The 18,875-nt window shown below is 50.3% G+C and overlaps 1 protein-coding gene across 1 annotated transcript in view; it reads right to left on the bottom strand.

The window, feature by feature from the left end:
- The window catches only part of SYT12 (synaptotagmin 12), an 858,259-nt gene extending 844,749 nt beyond the window's left edge, over window positions 1-13,510 (bottom strand). The window contains exon 1 of the mRNA XM_086957847.1: window positions 13,347-13,510. The gene's annotated coding sequence lies outside the window, so the exon portion shown is untranslated. The remainder of the gene's footprint in view (window positions 1-13,346) is intronic.
- Window positions 13,511-18,875: the final 5,365 nt, after the last annotated feature.

Consider the following 18,875-nt stretch of genomic DNA (forward strand, 5'->3'; position numbering starts at 1 on the left):
TTACTCCATCACACTGGTAGCATTGATATCGGTCCGCCAAGCCGAAATCAGGAAAGCCCAAAGAATCAGCCTTTGTGAATCAGTTACCACCCCAACTCGGTGGTCAGTAACTAGACATTGATTTGCGTCTGTGATTGCAATACACCTCTCTGAATCAGATAAAGGAGGGGGGCACCCCTTTCATGCTCACTCCTATTTGCAATTCGAAACAGGGCTTTTGTACATTCTAACCAATCATTTTGCAGTCGCAAATCCTGTGATTTTGCAAACCGTAGGGTTTGGGACTGCACAAGGGATTTGCATATTAGGTCCTCTGTTTGACGTTTGAGCAAAGCTCAGTGCCTGCTACAGTTGAGATGTTGGGGAAAGAAAGGAAACCTACAGGAGGTGTGCCAGGGGCGGCCTTAGGCATGTGGGAGCTGTGCACCTGCACAGGGCCACCAAATCCCAGGGGCCACCACGCCAATATATATCCTTAATATAATAATCCTCTGAGGATGGATACATATTTGTGTGGCGGCCCCTGGCAGGGATTTGGTGGCCTCTGGCTCTATGCCACTTCCAAACACCAGGACCCCCCTCTTCACTGGCTTCCACGCTCCGCCCGGACCCCCTCTTGCGGGGCCCCCTACCTACGGTCCCTGCCCAGGGCCACCATGAACCTAGAGCCGCCCCTGGGTTTGCATGTGATATTGACGATGTATCAAGACACAGATGCAGATTTTAGCAATACAGTACATCATGCACTGGCTGTGAGGGGCAAGACATGCAGCGATCTCGGATCTCTAGTGGGTGGGTGATATTTTCTGCAGACATCGACCGTATTGAATGTTTAAGTTATGGCCAAAGGAAGGCAATTAAGTAGTAAAGATAGGTAAACAATTTCTTTAAATCAGACGTTCTTAACCTGTGGTCCTGTGACACCTAAGGAGCGGCAAAGCCCACTGAGGATGTACACAATTGATTAGCAAATTAAATATTATTAACAGATGAATAAAGTGTATATGAATAAAGAAGCAAAACTTAACATTTTAAAGCATTCTATAAACATGAAGGAATTGGAAATTGGAGGCTAAAGATGTAGTTAGCATCCTCTGATTGATTCTGGGAGCAGAGACCAATAAGAATATAGTATAGATGATGAACAACATTTAGAAAATCTCCAACCTTTACATTAAAATTAAAATTTTGATATGCATTTGAAAATTAAATTAAATATTCAAAAATGTGTGAATTCGTTTGATGAATGGTTGTCTGTAATTTTTGTGTACTGTTTTGTGGTTCAAGTTATTGAAAACGAATGGCCGGGGTCACCCTGCTTCCAGGAATGAATCAGTTGGGATTTCCGCATTCCAATAATGATTCAGTGGGGGTCCCCAGGTTCCAGAAATGATTAAGTGAGGGTCCACAGAAGTCATAAGGCTACGGACCACTGCTCTAAATCACAGAAAACCATGTAAAGTTTCAACAGAAATTCAATCCTTGAGAAGCATAACACAGCAACAATCACAGCAGAGCAGTTATAACGAAAATGTAGAAATGTATACACAAACGAGATCAAAATGGTAGTACTAAGGAGCCTCTTTGGGTCTGTGGCTGGGGGTTCCTATGAGCGGTACAAATGATGATAGAGTTCCCCTTGCACAAACCAGTAGATGTAACAATGTCATGCACACACAGTATCACAAACAAAGGGCAAACAAGTTACTTGGGACACGTTTCTTTCATAATAACAGTAACACTATTGACGATCCATGAAACACACCGAACTGTATGGATTGACTGATGATGCTTCCCGCAGCAAAATATCTGTTTGATTTACATCAGAGTTCTAGGGTTTGATCCTCTTATTTGACAGTAACACAGAAAAAACCTATGCACATCTGAGTCAAAGGCGCTCACCCTACAATGCTAGCCTAATTAATTCTGAAAAATAATAACATAATGTGAACCTAACTTTGGGCGTTGAGGGGGTGTAAAAAGCCTAAGTCTGGCCCTTCTTGGGTGGGAGTGCTCTGCTTCTAAATAAGACTGAGTCTTACGTGTTCAGGCGAAGTTTAATATATATATATATATATATATATATATATATATATATATATATATATATATATATATATATATATATATATATATATATATATATATATATATATATATATATCGTTCACTCTTTTGACTCACACTCATCATATGTCTAACGCCACATGTTTCACCCACATGTGTTGTTGCAGGCATTGACAGTTTTTTTTTAATCCCAACCCTATACAGTACTACCCTTTCGTTTTTCTAGAATGCGGCGATTTTTTATTTAATTAACAGTTTTACAAAGCGCTCAAGAACAGCAAGGTATGTGGGTGCTTTACAATAAACACCAACAGTCAAAGATACATTGAATGGGAGAAGACGTCATAGAAGAGGATCAGTCATAAACCACAGGTATAAACGATAAGGTACAACAGTATATGGTAGGAGGACGATAAAGACAGGAAATGACAGCAATTCACCTGTAACAAATGGACGGGGTGAAGGAAGAAGGATACCCCTGTAGCTATTTGTGTTTCAGACTCATCTGTATCAGTCTCTCCTATCTCCGACATGATGTTTCGTTAAGAAAGCAGGGCAGAATGACAGCATGCAGCAACCATCGCATGGGAATCCTGAGATAAAACATGTAACAGATGCTCTACCTCTGCTAAGCCCTGAATACTGAGCTTGCAATTAAAATGTAGCCAAGTAAAGTAAAAAAAATATCAAAGAAGGAGCAAGATGGTCCTTTGCATGTTTGTGGAAAACGGAATCCTTGTGATGTCCAGCGAAGAGTGAGAAATATTGTGCTGCCTACAGCTGTTCTAGGAGGCCAGAGTTAGGGCATCACGGATTCCACATCCCGGACCTCACTGAGACCAAAATAATTGTCATTTAAAGACAAGTGGCACCTTTACACAAGGGTGTCAAACGATGGTTCATGAGGGTCGGATCCATACCAGGTTTTCAGATATCCACGAAAGAAACATTTTGATAAAGTGGCTCCCAATGGAATTTATTTACATAATCTGTACTTATCCTGCAAATCTGCCATGGGCCAGCCCTCTCAGGCTTAGTTTGGACACCCCTGCTCTAAGAATCATTGAAGGTGTGTTGTCAGAGGAACCTTCTACAGTGCAGAGGTTACAACTGTAATCAGTGCTCCTTTACCATCTCCGCCGGTACTATGCCTCCCTTTTCCCAGTGTTTTTGTGCATGAAGAGAACATGACATGGCTCTTCCACTGCGTGAAGACCTGTGTTTTGGAATGAGAGGATGGGCACTTTCAACCTTACCAACTACAGTAAGTGCAGTGGTGACTGAGGCCTGACTGCCTTTCAACATAATAATACAAAGAGGTCAGACATCACCCCACCTGTAAAGGCCCTACAGTGGCTCTGCGTCACTGGTAGGGTCATCCATAGAGGTCCTTTGAATGGTGCACTGGGAGTTCAGAATCAATCAATCAATCAATCAGTGACACTTATAAAGCGCGCTACATACCCGTAGGGTCTCAAGGCGCTGGGGGGGGGGGGGGGGGGGGGGAGCCGCTACTGCTCGAACAGCCAGGTCTTCAGCTTCTTCCTGAAGGAGAGGTGGTCTTGGGTCAGGCGCAGGTCGGTCGGGAGGGAGTTCCAGGTCTTGGCGGCCAGGTAGGAGAAGGACCTTCCTCCTGTGGTCGCTCTTCGGATGCGGGGGACGGCGGCGAGGACGTGGTTGGCTGATCGGAGGTGGCGTTTGGGAGCGTAGAAGTTGACTCGGCTGTTGAGGTAGCTCGGGCCTTGGTCGTGTAGGGCTTTGTGTGCGTGGGTGAGGATGAGCTCCCCACACCTAACCATGCAGACCCCTAAATTCGCACATCCTACACCAGCCCCAAAAGTGGTGCCTGGGTGGAGACACCTTTGCTGCCAAGAAGCGATGCGCTTTCCAAACACTCTAGCCCCGGTTTCAGGGGAAACTCAGACCTTGCACCTTCCAAAGGATTTCAAGCCGCAGCTGGGAGTATTGTGTGTGGACTCTTTTTCGGCACCTTCGCTGTGTAAAATTATATTGACCCCAGCTGCTCCTACGGGGTGGCACGTGGCATCGTGTGAATAGTTAGATATATGTGCTCCATGTAAGTTCAAGGCAGTTGGCAAACTTCATTTGGGATGCCTTGTGGTTTGCTAACACAGTGAATGACTACCTACCAAAGACAATCGTGGGAAAGTGCTTCATTTGCATGCAGACGCTGCTATGGCTCATTCCATTACCCAGGCCATATGGTGTGTCTGTCTCTGTGCCTACGGCGTGGTGAAGCATGTGAGCGGCCATCACATGTCCTACCTATTTTCTGCAAAGGCACTGGATGCCTCGAGATATAAAACTGGGCTTCGTGTAAGAATACGTTTGTGTGTAGCCTGCTCGGTGGCGAGGGTGCTAACCTGAGAGGTGCTCAAGGTGCCGCCTCATGTGCTGTGCAGGAATGTTCACTTGAGTTGACCTGAGGTGGTTGCACTCACTTCACCTGTGCCCACGGCTATTAACTCATGGTAGAGTCGCAGTCTTCTGTGTGGTAGACAGGACCTGGAAGTGTGGGGGGAGGGGGGGGGGAATTATAATCTGACAAAAACAACTCTTCCATGCCAGGTAAGTGAGCCTCTTCTGCCTACCATGTAGTTGTTTCCGCAGTGTTACGATTGACTCCCAGAGTGATGAGCCAGGTATGGCATTGCCTTGCTGTAGGAAGAGAGGCTCAGTGTTCTGGAAGGGACATTTGCTAGGTCAATGCGGTCCCAATATGCATTTATATAAAACATCTACCTCACTGGGCCATTCTTCCACCGCGGGGGGGGGCAGTAAAAAAAGCTAATCCCAATAGTGGTCGGAGAGCCGGAGACTTTGATGACATGAAGTAGAAGGGCCTCGCTGAGGGGGTCTCTGAAAGAGGCCTTCAAGACAGTTTCAAGTTCGCTCTCAGGAATGGTTTTCTGCCTTCAAAGGGCCTATCTCTCCTACGGGACCCCGCGGTGAGTGTATGGTAGGTCGGCCTCCTCCTGCACAAGGGTTTTGTGAGGCCAGGAGTCAGGGGCAGCGCCGGGCCTTGCTTGCTCTATCTAGCCCCTGGGTGGAAAGAAACATGTGCCACCCTCGCTGGTTCTTTTAAATGAAACGAGACAGCAGCCCCTTTACACAGGACAGTCCCTGACTGGCTACATCAAAGCAGCGACTTGCCTCTGAACACACTTCTTGTCACCCCCCTTCCCCCAACCCACACACACCCCTCTCCCCCCAGCTCACCTAAATCCCTCACGAAGTAGCTCAGTCAGGCTGGTTCCAAGTGGTGTGTTGGACTGGGGAAGGGGTGTTGATGTTTGTCTGCAGGGGGTTTGAGATACATGGGTGGGTAAGGCAGGGGGCTGAAAGGGTGCTAAAAGAGAGGCAGTGGCACATTGAAAAGATTAAAAGGACTTTAAAGGAAATCACTAGAGCTATGGTAGAGGGGCATTCTGTTTATATTTCCCTTATGCTAACCGTTTTTTTTTCGCCCTGTTGAATATTAGAGTCCTGGCCCAGCCCACCCATGCCAAAAGCCACCATGCTCAGCAGAGACGCATTAAGGCATTGGAAAAGAGGTCCCCAGCCTTTCAGGAGTGCCCTGATAGAGCCAGCTCTGCTCTGGGGGGAGTCTTGCCCTGATGACCTTGAATAATTCTTAGTAAAAACCAAAGGGGATGATGGACGGAGCGTTGACAATACAAACACTCACCCCCAGTCAACTGATCTGGGTTTAATCCATCACCGTTCTTTAGCTCACTCAGCCACCCCAGTTCAGACATGGCCATATGCAAATCAGCCTGACCCTGTGCCTCATGGGAACAGTCCAGCCCGAACTGCCAAGCCATGTCTTCCCTGGACCGGAATCAAGCTTCCCAGGACCGGTTTCTGGCATTACCTCCCGTCCCTCCCTCGCCTTCCTTCAGTACAAATGAGGCCCCGCCTCCCACCCAGACCCACCCCCAGCATAAAAACTCTGCCCGCCCCCACCTCCACCTGTTTTTTTTCTGTCTCACTAGTGAGACTCACCCTTTCAGTTCCTCCCTGTGGCGGTGCCGGGGAGTCTTCGTGCTGGTTCTCTGCGGCGACGGTGTCCTCTGCAGCGTTCTCCTGGCTGTGCCTCCTCTCCTCGTCTCCCTCGTGGTATGGGGGCGGAGAGGTGGCTCGGGAATCCGCTGCGGTGTGTTGGCGGTCCTCCTGTGGCTGGGGCTGTGTTTCCGGGTCGGGCTGCGTGGCTGCCTCCTCCCGGTGTGCTGTCTTACAGGAGTCCAGGTAGGACGGGTTTGTGCCCGTTTTCTTTTTTGTTTCTTGGCAGGGCGCGTTGCTTCTTGCCCCCGGGGACTGCCACTCTGCCGGCTGCCCGGTGGGGGCCGAGCATGGCCCTGCCTCCTTGCTGTGGTCCCTCTGCTCCTCTGTAGTGAAGTGCACTGTGTATTATCCTGTGCCTTTTTCCATCCACGGCTCCTCGGCTTCACGTGTCCTTTTCGTGCCGACTGGACTTGTGTGCCGCTGACGGGTTCTTCGCAGTACTGAGGAGTATATGTACATTTTGCGGCCTGTGGATTCTACGGCCTGCTTGTGCGTTTTTCTTGCCCTGTGGATGATGTATACAGGCCATTGGTGCTGTGCCTCAGTTAAGACCTTTGGTGGCACTGGTTTTCGCTGGTTGGCTTCGGTTCTTGTCCTGCTGCTCCATGTTCCCTTTGGTGGTGGCCTTGGTGGTTGTCTGCTACTGGTTCTGCTCCTGACGGGGTCGCCTGGGGTTTGGTTGGGGGCGTACTGGTGTCCTCTTCCTCTGCTGCTGGGTCTCCGGTCCCCCTGGGGTGCCCTTGTCGCGCTGAAGCCCCGTGGGGGGTGTTCTGCCTTTCTTGTCTCATGATGGTGCTGGGCTTGATTGTGGCTGCACTGTCCTGTGTTCTGGGGTTTGGTTGATGCCTTCCGCGTCCCTTCCTCATCCGGCTGGTCCTATGTGCGACTGGTTCCCGTCTGGGTCCTTGGGTGTGGATCCTTCTCCCGCCTCTGCTCTGTGTGTGGCTCCAGGGTGGTGCGCGTTCGGGCCGTGGGTCGCTGGACTCCTGTGCTGGTCGGCAGGGTTTTCCTGTTTCCTGCTGGGCGGGGCCTGGGGGTTTCTTTCCATGGTGTCCCCGGCCCTCCTGGTTGGGCTTGCCCCTTTTGTGCCGGGGTGGGGGTTGGTGCTGTGTGTAGCGTGCGTTGCTCATACTTGTTGTATGTGCGTGGTGCGTGTGGCTTTGTCCGCTGTGGTGCTGCCCTGCTACCAGTTGATTGGCGGTTTCCTGTGCGGCCTGCCGTTGGCGGTCTCTTCCCAGCCCTCCTTCTTCCTTCTGCACTGTGTGGGTCCTGATTGGTTTCAGGTTTCTCTGCGCGCTCGGTTTGCGCTGGGGCGTTTGCTTCTGGGCTGCGCGTCCCTGTCTTCCTCCTGTGGCTGTGCTTCTTGGTGGGGGTCGCCCCTTTCCTCCAGTTGTGCAGTTGACCTCTGTCCTGGCCGCGCTGCTTGGTGGGCCTGTTGTTCTGCCTGGCTGCTGCCGTGGCACTGGCTGGCCTGTTCTCTGCTTCTTCTGTGCCCTCCTTGGTGCTGGGTTTCGTGGAGTTTGCGGTGGCGGTTCGTGGTGGCTGCATGTCGCCACCTTGGGCCCTCTGCTTGCCTTTCCTTAGTTGGGGCGTCCTGCCTTTCTCACGTGCCTTGCACTGGGGCCTCTCCGTGGTCCCTGCTGTGGGTTTCTCCTCTGTCTTTCGGGTGGGCACGGTTTTGACCGTTTCTTTTGCCCTGGCTGACTGCCTCTTGGTCAGAGTGCCTTGCCCTGTTGGGTTCCTGTCACTGCTGTATGTTCTTGGGTGCTGGGTCGGCTTGGTGCGGGTTCCTCCGGTTTAGGAGAGGGTTTGGCTGTCTCCGGTGCCTGTCTACGGTTCCTGCTGGGTGGCTCTGCTGGACTGGGTGTCCTGTTTGCTTGCCATGTGTTCCGTCTGCTGGGTTCCTGTCGGTGGGGCTTGGGTCTTGGGCCCGCTCCTTTCTGGTGCTGGGGCTGGGGTGTCCGGCGGCTTTGTGCCTGTCCTGGTTCTCCTGGGGGTCTGCTCCTGGATTTGGCTGGTGCCCTTCCGTGTGTTGGCCCTTCGGGCTGCCTTTCCGCCGGCCCTACCTGGTGGTTTTTGGCATGCCCTGTATTTTGGGGTCGCTTCTCTCCACTTCCCGGTCACTGCTTCTTTTCTGCATTTCCTGCGAAGTATGCCCGTTTCTGCTTCCTTCCTCTTCAGCCTCGGGCCTTCGCCCTGGGTCTTCCCGCATGTCCGGGCGCTATTGGGTGGCTCTCGTTCAGTCTGTGCTCGGCCCCGTTCCCTTGTCCGGCGGTTGCCTGGCCTCTCTTCCTTCTTGGGTTCGGGCCTTGTGGCCCCGGGGGGCTCCTCCGGCTTGTCCTGCGGCTGCTTGTGCCAGGGTGCCTGGCTTCTGCGGTGTTCCCTGGGCTTGTTTTCTTCTTCTCGGCCTGTCCCTCTGGCTCCTGTTGGGTTGGTCTTCGGGGTCTGTTGTCCCTGCTTCCCTTGTCGGTCGGTCCACGGGGGGGGGGGCTCTCCTGGTGGCTCGGCCGCTGTTGCCTTCTGGCTCGGTGTTCGCTGGCTCCTCTGGCTCCGCTTGTGGTGGCTTCGGTTGCCGGCCTGTTCGGGCTTGGCTGGGTTCGGGTTCCTGTTCTGGTTCCTGCTGCTCTCCCGGGGGTCCGCTTGCTGGTTGCTGTTGCGGCCTTTTGGCCTTGCCCTGGTGCCCTTTCGGGGCTCTCTGCGGGTCTGTGCGTGTTGGCTCCGTCTGACGCTCCGGTGGCGTTGTCCTTTGCCGCATCCTTGGTGGGTCCGGGTTCTGGTCCTTGTTTCTTGGTTGCCTGCGTCCTGTTTCTGGGGACTCTGGTCTGGGTGCTGGGGCTATCGGCTCTCTGCCTCTGTGGGTGTCCTATGTGCTGGCAGTTCTGTTATGCTGGGTCCTTCCTTCCCTGTGTCTGGACTGTTGGTGGGTCTTTGGGGCCTCCCTGTGGTGGTCCTGTTTGTGGCGCCGGGGTCGGCCTGGGTGGCCCGGTTAGGGTCTCTGGGCTGGGGTCCCGGGTCTTGGGGGGGCGTCTGGCCCTCTCCTGGGCCTCTGGCTCTTCGGTGTGCCTTTCCCTGCCCTGCCTTTTACGTTACTCTGGCCTTTCTGGTGCGGGCGCTGTGGGTCTGTGCTCGGGGGTTGTTGGTTGCCCCCCGTTGGCCTTGGGCTCCTTGTTTTCCTCTCCTGTCCGGGTTGTGTGTCGCTCGGTGGAGGTTCCTTCTGGTGGCTTCGTGCCCTTTGGAGTTTCGTGTCCTTCCCCTGGGTTCTGTGCGGGGTTTGCCCTGCTGCCTGGCTGTTGTGCAGCTGGTCTTGGCTGTGTTGGGGGTTCCTGTTTCGTTGGCGGTGGCTTGCAGGCTTTCCCTCGGTCCTCCTCTTGGCTGTCCTCTGCTTGGTGTTTGCTGGCCTTTTTTTGGTCCTGCTGTTCTGCTCTGGGTGTTGTTCCTGTGGTGCTGGCCTCCTTTTGGTGTGGAGGTTCCCTCCGGCTGGGGTCCTGCTGGGGTTGTCGGTGGCCCCTCTGCGAGTGCAGTGTGTTGCTTTCCAGCTTCTTGGTGCTCCTGGCTTCCTTGCGTGTTGCCTGGTTCTTTTTTTCCGGGTCTGGGTGTTTGTTCCCTGGCCTGTCGGGTCCTTCCCTTCGGGGTCTTTGCTGCTGGTGTTGGATGTCCTGTCCGGTCCTCCCTTTGGGCCCCTTGGGGGTCTTGGGTTGCGGTTTTTGCCTTTGGGCCTTGTTTTTTGGTTGCCATCGCCCCTGCGGGGCGCTTGGGGATGTTCTGGGCCCTGTTTTTGGATGTTTCCTTTCTGTCTGGGCTGTTCGACTCTGTTGCTTTTGGGTCCGGTTCCATTCTTTGTCCCTTCCGGTGGCTCGGCGTTTTGGCTCTGTCACAGGTTGCTTTTGCCTGTGTTCTGTCCTGCTCCTTTCTTGGCTGTGGAGTCTCGTTTGCTCGGTTTGGCTGTCCGGCATCTTTTGCTGTGGGGCCTGCTGGTTGTGGAGTCCTTCCGGGTGGGGGTCTCTTTGTCTATTCGCTGTGGTCCGAGACTGGTTGTGGGTTTCGGTCCGCGTTCTTGGTGGCTCTTCCTCTTGTGGGGGTGGTTCCTCCTTTGGGGGTTCGGGCCTCAGGGTCTTGTCCTCTTTGCGAGGCCAGGGATGTTGTTCTGCTGTGTTTTGGGCACTGTTTTGTGTTCTTTGTCACTCAGTTGTCCGTCCCTGTTTTCTTCTGCTTGCTATGTCCTCATTTGTACTGAAGGAAGGCGAGGGAGGGACGGGAGGTAATGCTTCCATTTCTAACGATAATGGCATTACTCCTAGTCCTACTCCCTCGCCTTCCTTCAAGGACCCTCCCTCCCTCCCGGTGCGGTTCAACTGAGTGCTAGCTCGGCTTGTTTATGTACAGGTGGAGGTGGGGGCGGGCAGAGTTTTTATGCTGGGGGTGGGTCTGGGTGGGAGGCGGGGCCTCATTTGTACTGAAGGAAGGCGAGGGAGTAGGACTAGGAGTAATGCCATTATCGTTAGAAATGGAAGCATTACAACCGTCTTCAGCCCGGCTTGCTTGAATCCAGTGGCAAAGTGAGCAAGGGACTCACGTCTGAGCATACCCTGTCAACTTATGGCAAACAAAGCGGTACAAAAAGGGATGATGGACGGAGCGTTTGAGCAAATCAAACACTCACCCCCAGGCAACTGATCTGGGTTTAATCCATCACCGTTCTTTACCTCACTCCGCCACCCCTTGAATAATTCTTAAACAGATAGTTTTGAATAGCGTTTCATTCATTTATTTTTTAATGTATCTGATGTGTGTGTCCAGTATAGACATTTTGCAGACAAATGTTGTGTTTATGTTTCATACAGCATGTATAACAAAGTTTCCTCTAGATCAAAACAGGGCCTCACATATGAGAAATGGGAGGGTGTCACAGAGATTATTTGCAGGAATATTAATGAGCTGCTGTGGGGTAACAATGTTGAAAACACACATCACTATCCCTTAAAAATAGATGTAAAGACATTTAGAATTTGGACGAGTGCTGAAACTGGATCATAAATTCAAAGCTATTCCAAATAGGGAACCCCAAATTACATTGGCCCAGGGGCCCCCGAATCCTTATGATGTCCCTGCTGCTCAGACATGCAACTAGAAATACTAGCGCCGCCGAAAGCAGACGTTCTCGTCGCCTTTAAATACCATCCACTGTCAACTTCCTGTTCTTCTGATTGGTGAACAGTCTGCTTTCAACCACCAATAGCCCAAGACTATATAACCACATACATTCCACACAGGGAGGCTGGCAATGTGCCAACAACCTCTCCATGAAACTATGAGTGAGGCACAGGCTGTGAGCCTGCAGGAAGGGAACCCCTCTGCTCTATCTGTTGGTCCCCGCGGGTCTTTTACCAGCAAAACTCTGCAAAGAGCCGACTCGGACCAGGAGGCGTGATCAGCGCCAGGGATCCACAAAGAGAAAACAAAAACTAGAACAGCCTGGCCCGGAGGTGTGTGGGCAGAGACAGGGGGCACAATGATACACAGCACAGTCCAACATGGCAGCCTTCGGGTGTAAACACAGTGCTGCAGGGTAACACAAACTTCCACGTTCGGACAAATGAGAGGTGTGTGAGTGCGCATAAACACACCCTAGAAGAACATTGTACCTGCTTTGAGTTTCATCACTAACAAAATATCCTAGTGACAGGGAGAGCAGTAAAGAAGTGACATATTGTGCCGATCCCTTTCGATAAACTCACACATGCACAGTCCTGGCCTGGAGTCCATCCAGCAAGGAAAGGTACCGTGGAAGCCAACACAGAGCTGGAGACTTGATTGAGATCCCGAATATCTATGTGTTCATCTTCTAATCTACACATTATTATCATTTTAAGCCAAGCTGTTCTTCTCTTTACGCCCACCCGAGGCTACGATGATGGGGAGAGGAGCATTGGTTTTAGAGCATCATGTTATCTTGGTTTTAGAGGATCATGTTGTGTCGCTGGTACAAAATGTTCCTTGTCATATCTAACTCAAACCCCAAAGCCTGCTCTTCATTCTCCCCGTCGTGGACAAAGGATTTTGAAAAGGTGGCGGACCTCCTGATCTAGGCTTGCTAGAAGCCAGCTAAAGGCAGGGTGACCCTTGTACAGCAGGTACAGGATATTGAGAAGTACGGGGCCACGCGTGCTAGAGCAGGCAACAACACAACTGGACATCCTTTGCACGATACTGGTGGTAACGCTTATTGCTCAACAAATCTGTACAATTCCTTGCAAAGTTTGCACAATATCAGACATCTTTCTCCACAATAGTTATCATCTTTGCTCGATAGAACCTTCCATCTTGGGGTTACCATAGGCCTCTACGTCACCGGGGACACCATTTCACAATCCTCTCCTTTATTTTTACAAACCATTGCAGAAGAGGAGTATTTGGTTCCGTTGAAGTGAAGCAATTAGACTACAAGTCCCAGAATACACCAGTATAACCCAAGTCCATCCTCGTGATCCCGCCAGAGGCAAAGGGGACCACGATGTGTCAACAGCAGGGCTGGGATCAGGTGATTAGGGCAGGGAGGTCTCCCCAGAGGAGGACACATCTGGATCCGTCTCAGACACAGCGTGTGTTTACATTCTCTGAGAGGGCGCACTCTGCACTCAGGCTCCCGCATGGACAGCAGTATGAAGCTTATAAAACCTCGAACGCACCTTAAGGTATACCTGTTTGTCTACATTTCCAACAACGACCCACACTTGACTTGATCCTTCCCGCCCCATACGCTGTTATGTACCAGACACCATACAAGGCAAGAACCGTCTTTGGACACTTCAGGATTAAACATCAGGTACACAGTCATGTGTGTCCTCTTGTTGACTTGTCGCCCAGCCAAGTGTTGTGCTGAAAGTACACAAACAGGGTAATGTTTGGTCTGTGTGTCTTTTAGTGTGTGTGTGCAGAGCCCTCTTCCGCGTTAGTCTAGTGTACACACGCCAGTCGTGATTTCATTCATCCGAAGTAGCGCCTTGCCGCCCTCCACTGAACACGGCGTCTCGCAGGCACTTTTCTAAAACACAACGCCAGCCTCTCCGGCAGAGCAGGGGATGCTGTCTACACGCCGAATCACTATTCTCCTCACTACTGTTGTGATGCCCGCGCATCATAACAGAGCATGGGTGTATCTCAGCTCAGCCCTGCAGTGGGAGAAGTGCCCTCACCTGGCTCGGAGTGTGATGCACCAGCGATGCTCTGTAACTGCAGCTGATCCCGGCTCCTCACAGGCTCATCCCTGCTCAGCCCGAGCGCCTTCTCTGCAGACGGTCCCCGTGCGCCCTCTACAACCCCAGCGGCAGCAGCAGCATCCGCGCGAGCTCGGCTCCTGGGTACCACCGAGCGATGAATAACTGAGCAGACCCGCTCCAGCCCGTGACGGCCGGGGGAGGGGGGTGATGCCGAGCACTGCGTCCGTCCAAGCCCACCCCCTGACTGCAGAAGGCCCACCCCTGCAATGCTCAGAGCTCAGGGGCTGGGAAGAGAGCACAACATGTCGGCGCTTCCAGGGAAGCCTCCGTGAAATGCGGCGCGAGCATCCAACCCTCTGACAGAAAGATGTCTCCATCCAAACTGGGCACCTTCGCATTGCTTTATTTTCTGTATGACAAGAGTTGTTCTGTGTTTTCAAAGGGAACTTTACTGATAGACGTTGGATTGCTTTCTGTCTGCAGGTGAAACTAATGGAAGCAGGCGTTGGGATTGTCAAGGCACGGCATACAATGTTTAAATCTGTAGGACAGTTCTAGTATTGAGCAATACATTGACATCAAAGGCTATAAGTACATCTTCCCCTCAGCTACAATCAGACTGGATTGTTATGTTTATCAGGACGGAAGGAAAGAAAAGATAAGGTTGAAGTTACTTTCTTATTGCTCATAAACATTAAACATTTAAGGAATATCAGCATCGACAAACGTGATCTAATCTGAGGGAAGCCCCTTGTTGCTGCGTGAAAGAAATGAAACCTAGTGGTTACACAGTTGCCTGTATGTACAACCAGGAAATCCGAGGAGTTACAATCGTAGCTTCTCCGCTGAACCACATTGTGTGATCCTGGGTAATTCACTTTTTTTACATATTTATAACCCGCGAACTCGACCCACGGTGCACAAATGACGTTATGCAAGGACACATTCACTTTTGATCTTTTTAGACACAGAGAGATTAAGTAATTTGCACAGAATCCCAAAATGAGCAGCCAACGATGAGAGTCGAACTTGATTCCCCAGTACCTCAGTCTACAGTCAGCAGCTTTGGCCCTTACGCCTCTTCCTCTCTCATTTGTTTGATATGCTTCAATTCACTGATCAGTAGGAAGCCATCATCTGATTATTATGTAACTCCCAGACTTTTAAGGATATTCTCACTTTTTAGGGTACTGAATAAATACATCTCTCTGTCCCCTATGGTAATGTATTAACTAGATCATCATATCAATCTGCAACAGTAAAGTATTAGTGTGCAAATGGTTTAGAGACTGAAGCCACAAATAAAAGAACATTGTAGGGGAAGGTCTAACCCGTAAGAATACGCTGTGATAAGGTATAAATGAACTGAGCAGTTCAAAGTATGTTTCAAAGCAGAGTTGTCCTTGCCTAGTAGGCGTCAGTTACAGAGTGAACAGCAAATGAAGTGCGCGTTTTGATCAGAATCATGAATTGCCCAGGTAAGGATTTCACGCTATTTTCACTGTAGGGCACCGAAGCCCTACTATCACTCGAGGTGGCCTAATTCATGGAAGAAGCTGATGCCCTAGTTTCTTACTGGTAATCTTCATTACTCATAGTCCTGGTATTCCTTGTCTTTCAAAAAGTTACCCCAAGATTGATGGAGCAAGGATTCGCACGTAAAGCGACTTGCTTGCATTCAAGAACCTCACTTAATCAATAACGTTATTAACCAACCTGTTTCGTGTATTAATATCGCATTTTCACATTACACGCGGGTGTCCCAGAGACGCTTGCTTATGTGTTTTCTAATCCTAACAAAGCTTGCACACTGACTGGTTGCTGCTATGCGGGATTTCAGTCTGCACATGCGTCGGTCATACCCATATGATGTGACGCATTCGTAGTTCTGGAGGGATTTTTTCGCACATGCTCATTATTGCAAAAATGGCCGCTTTGGTTTTAACATGCTCTCTGCTTGCTACCGCCGCTTTTGCTCAGCTGTTTATTTCTGCTTAACCTCTAACGCTATAGATATTATAAAGTAAGGGGGTGCAGTGAAGCTAATCATGGTATACAGTGTAATCATTTTTTCAGTGTTTCTAATTTGTTTTCACGTACTTTTCATGTACCGCGTATTATGGGCCTGGGGAAGGGAAGCCACTCCATCTTTGAAACCCATGTCACCCTAATCACGTGATGAGGGAGAATGGCGAATTGCGCAGGAGTGAAACTAAGCCAGCTGGCTTCTGAAGCTGAGATGCGCCTGGGAAAGTGACCCTTGCACCAGGAGAAGATTTCAGCTGTACCTGAAACTGAAACAATGTTAATATTTTATGTGTGTCCTATTGTACTATACCTTCCAAATGCCATGGGAACTGGAATGTAAGGGGTGGGTTCGAAATGTTACATATTAATTATGAGAACACCGAATTCTAGGTGGTGACAATGACCTAACCACCTCTCTTGTCCAATCCAAAGTTGGGGATCCTGTCATTTGTAACATTTGTGAGTGGCCCACTGACCCGAAAACAGTATAACTAGCCTAGTTTTAGATAGAGAAATTGTCCGACTTGTCCGAGTAGCTGACCTGTCACCGACCCTACGAACTCTATAGGTGATTGATACAGAGAGCTGCGGAGCACTCTGTCCGTAATTTCCACAAACTCCAAGGGGTGGAATAATCTTAAGTGCTTGCGAAGCACTTTGCTGGGAGATTCGAAAACCCAATCGGGGTTATTGGCAGATTCCGTGCAGAGAGGGAGTAGCGCAGGCGTTGCATCCGAAGCTGCAGGTGTTGGTCGTACCCTTTGATGAGCCCAGTCCTGATCCAAATCCTGAGGGGTATCCTGTCCTGACTGTCCATGAGCTATACCTGCTCGCCTACTGGCATCCTAAGTCCTTGAGGGTCCTTGTCCTTGCCTTTTTCCCCAACTGACCCGTGGCCAGGGTTAGTCCTCATTCTCGTCCTAGGTAAATATATATCTGTGGGTGTCCGTCTATCTTTACTCTCTTTCCTTTTCTCTTTTATAATAAAGCATCATTGCCTTTGTTATTTTTCCTGTCGTTTGCCAAAGATTTTTTACATGTAAACTGTATTATTAGTTATGTTCCATTTTTTCCCTTACCTATAGGATAATATTGAACTGTTTACTTATTCAGTGTGGTCTATTCTTACCCTCCTTTTAGAATCTATGCCTAATTAGTGGCTAGAACAAGGTCTGTTTAAGTTACAGATGAACTCTAGAGCTCTATTAAATAGTATGTTCTTCCCACTTTTACCTGCCTTAGTATAAGCCTGTAAACTGAATATTATGTTCCCTGTTCCCCTTTTCCTTTAGTTTTCTGACATTCAATGGTGCTCACTCTCATTCATAGCTACATTATAGTCCTGATTCTAGTTATCGATATTCTAATCTGTATAAATGTTATCCTCATGGCATTTGGAATATAACTTTTACACTATATAAAGTCTTGAAAACCCTTCAGGTGTCTGTGGTTCTTACAATAGTATAAATCGTTATCCGAATGTACAAGGGATTTTGGTTAGCCTTATCTCCTACCCCTGCTAGCTCCTGATTCATCAGAAACATAGGTACCTGTGACAAGGATTGGTAAGTCGGGTACATTGGAATCAATAGTAAGAAAACACAAGAATTACTGATGGTGGTGTGTAAGCTCGCCCGATTCACAAGTATACAGTGATAAACACGTTATGGGCCCAAGTGCGTACAATTTGGTGAAATAAAAGAGTCGGGCGACCTGCGCGCTCTATCAAGATGGTCCCCATTACCCAGGAGCCACCACAAAAAGGGAGCAACTAACAAAGCACTTCCTGTTTTTTTCTTTCTGGGACGGACCCTAGTCTGAAGCTCGGTTGCAACTTATGGTAAGTGTTAATGTCTACATTCTCTTAGTAAATTGCAGTTTTCTGCATTTCTTTGTTCATTTTCAGGTCTACCCTTTTGCTCAGCTGTAGCTGGCTGAGCTTGGTTTAGGTTGTCCACCCTTGTGCTTTGGCACAGCGTGTTTTGGCTCCTGGTGGTTGGATTTAGCGGGGCTGATGGGGACCGTGCACTCCTGCGCACAATGGGCTCTGTGCTTTAACAGGCGGGGCCAGGGGCACTCAGGCATTTTGATTTCTTGGGCGGGAGTTCTTCTGATTTAGTCACCCTACTTGCAGGAATTTTAGAGATTTCCTCCAGCCAGGACTCGCGGGGCTGTCCTTTTTTTTTCTTTTTCTTTTTTGGCAGGTCGTGGCATTTTTGGCAAGCTCTTTCCCCTGTGAGGCGCATGGGGTTTCTATAGGGCTGACTCCTCTCCCGGCCATCCTCTCTTGCCATTGTCAGGTGACCTGGTGTCCTAGGGTGCTGTTATAAAACAGGAATTTGCTAATGTATTCTTTGTGTCACAGCATCCTCAGAGTTTGCCATTTGGAGTTGAGTACTATGGAGCCTGTTGAGGATGACACTGGTCCATCGGTACAGCCCTCTTTACAGTCACTGCAACACTTGATTGAAGATGCAGGTAAGGCAGATTTTAAGGCCCGGGAAGAGCAGCCTCCCCTTAAGATTCCCAGGCAGAAGATGGAGATGCCTGAGGGTGATCCTGAGGAGGAGAGTCAGTGGGGAGATATGTTCAAGGTTCAGAGCTGGCAGATCTCTTAAAGCATGATAGGGAAAACTTGAGTCTCACTGCAGCTTGTGCCACAGCTGATGAGGATGATTTCTTGATGAGTTAACAGCAGGTGAAGCCTGAGACTGTGCCATTACATAATGTGATCAGGCGAGTACTTGATTTTCTTATATTTTAAAACAGTATATTACACTCTTTTTTCAAAATTTTCTCGGGGTGGGGCGGATACAAGATCTCTCGGAGGGACCGCGTCAACCAGACAGGAGGAGGCATCGCCATCGTCCACAAGAACACCATCCGTATCACGACCAGCTCCGACGACACCTTCGCCGCCGCCAAACACCTGCACTTCCAGATACACACCGACCCCAAGACCACCCTCAGAGGCACCCTCATCTACAGACCCCCGGGACCACGCACACAATTCAGCGAAGATATCGCCCACTTCATCAGCCCGCATGCCCTCCCCTCCGCTGACTACATCCTCCTAGGGGACCTCAACTTCCACCTGGAGAACAACAGCGACCGCAACACCACCACCTTGCTGGACAACCTCACCAACCTCAGACTCAAGCAACTGGTGACCACCCCCACCCACTACGCCGGCCACACGCTTGACCCCGTCTTCTCCTCCAGCAAGGACATCTCCTTCAGCCATGCCACCGGACTCCACTGGACAGACCACAGCTGCGTCCACTTCAGCTTCAGAAGGACCACGCTCCACCACCATCCGCAACAGGTTCCCCGCAGAAGCTGGAACAAGATCACAGCCGACCAGCTCGCCACATCTCTGAGCCAGAACCCTCCCGCCAGCTCAGCGAACCCCAACCAAGCCGCCAACAACCTCACAAGGTGGATCAGCAACTGCGCAGACAACCTCGCTCCACTGAA

The sequence above is a fragment of the Lissotriton vulgaris genome, chromosome 2_1, assembly GCF_964263255.1.
Source record: "Lissotriton vulgaris chromosome 2_1, aLisVul1.2, whole genome shotgun sequence".
NCBI classification, from domain to species: Eukaryota; Metazoa; Chordata; class Amphibia; order Caudata; family Salamandridae; genus Lissotriton; species Lissotriton vulgaris.